Genomic DNA, 1,967 nt, shown 5'->3' with positions numbered 1-1,967 from the left:
TGAGATAGAGTGAAGGAAGAAACATGGATTGGGAAGGGCAAGAGGGGTAACAGAGTGAAGCCTTCTGGCACCTTCTGGCTTTCAGAAAACCAAAGGAACTCCTGTAGGAGAATACACACAGCAGTGTGAAGAGGGACACAGGAAGGGTAGGAAAGGTCTGCTGGGCAGGGAGGTCCCTGAGGAGAGCCTCCGGGACTTCAGAGGTCAGGGGGACCCACACATAGGCCATGGTACACTATAGGCTTAACTTGAAGGAGCTTTACAAGAAGAATCGCCTCATACATCTACCTTCTACTGTCTGGTTCTCCATAGTGGCCATGGTCAGCTGTCAAGCAAAGCACCCATGTTAGAGGATCACTGAATGTCCTTTCTAAGGGCCTACTGGGAAAACGGAAGCCAATGTCAAGATTCTATCTACACATCAGGATTGTCTGTTTTCAGAGAGTCTGACACAGTCTGAAGCCTAAGCAACTACCAAGAATTCATGGCTAGCTCTGGGCAAAGGGAAAGTACTTTCTTTGGGAAAATGGATCCTTGGTGAATCCAGAAATAGCAGTCCTGATTCTGTCCTTCTGCTTGCCGGAATCGTCCTTGCTTCCCTGGGAGGCTGGGGCATGTGATGGCTGTGCCTGATGTCTCCATGGTGTAGAGAGAACGTGGTTGTCCATGCTCTGTCACAGCTGGCTGGCTCCATTCAGTACCCAGGCAAAGGGAACCTGCCATTCTTTGGGCATCGCATTCTGGTTAGACTCCCTGAAAAGCCTGTAGCAACTGATATTGTCTAGGTACGTCCTACCCAAACCAGATTCCCCTTCCTTTTTATACTCACAGCAACCCGTGATGGAGATGTGTGCACCTCTCTTTTGCAAGAGGGTGGTATTACCTGGGGATGGGGGTAGGGCTGGGGATTGTGGGTTTGCCTAACTAACTCCTTTTGCAGGAAACTGCTCTTTGGAAGGGCTGGGCTCTGTGAGAAGAGGAATTGGGAATGCCAGGAAAGTGTCTCACAACTGTGGAGTTCAGGACATGGGTCTCTGTCCTCCTCTTCTGATCTCTGTTGTCATTCCCCAACCGTCCAAAGTCCCTCTGAGAACACTGTGTGTGCTCTGCCTCCTCCTTCACCTGTTGCCTCCCAAGAGAACTGTTCTTCTGGTTCATGCTGTGGGAGTCTTCCTAAAGACACACTTGGAGCAAGCAAGGATTTGCCAGACACTGAAAGAAAGTGCTAAACCTCATCGATGCTCACCACCGAGCAAGCGTTGACTCTATAGATTGATTGCCTCAAAAATGACACACGACAAGCACACCTCACAAGGGCAGCCTTAGTTGTCTTTCCTACATCATGTGGTTTTTCTCAGACAACACCAGCAGTTCCTCTGGGGAGTACTTCTGCTAGCTTCCTTGTTTTGTTGTTTGGTTGTGGTTCTGCTGTGTTCTGCATCTGGTTAGACTTCTGGTAAGTTCATATCACATAAACGCCCTGGCATAAAACCCATCTCCCAACAGGGATACAAGGAAGGAAGGGTTGACAACATTTTCACCTTGGAAAGATTTTATTTTTATTTTTTGTAATGTCTTCAGTTGATTTATTTGTGCATTGAAATTTAGGAAATATTCAATTCTCTGTTTTCCCACACAACACTGTAGGGCATCTTTGAAATATCTCTTGTATAAGGACAGCAGAAGTAAACATTAGCAGTCCATTTCTCAAATTCCTTTGTTTGCTCTTTCCCTCTATTTTTTTGATCTTTTTATTGTCTCAGAGAATTAATTTTATTATTTAATTTTTATATTTAAAATTACAACACAATTTCATCATTTTCATGTTTCTTTTCCCCTCCACTAATCATTTCCATGCACCCTCCTTGCTGTCTCTCAAATTCTTTTTTTCCAGGTTTTTATTATTTTTTTATTGAAAATTTCCACCTCCTCCCCTCTTCCCACTTCCCTTCCTTCCCCCCTTCCCC

General features: G+C 45.4%; 1 protein-coding gene across 1 annotated transcript in view; it reads left to right on the top strand.

The window, feature by feature from the left end:
- The window catches only part of LOC101980168 (spindlin-2B-like), a 7,845-nt gene that overhangs the window by 1,231 nt on the left and 4,647 nt on the right, over positions 1–1,967 (top strand). The gene's annotated exons all lie outside the window — the stretch shown is intronic.

This window comes from Microtus ochrogaster, chromosome X (genome assembly GCF_000317375.1).
Source record: "Microtus ochrogaster isolate Prairie Vole_2 chromosome X, MicOch1.0, whole genome shotgun sequence".
Taxonomy (NCBI): domain Eukaryota; kingdom Metazoa; phylum Chordata; class Mammalia; order Rodentia; family Cricetidae; genus Microtus; species Microtus ochrogaster.
Note: the sequence above shows the minus strand (reverse complement) of the source record. Positions and strands in the feature narration are given on the sequence as shown.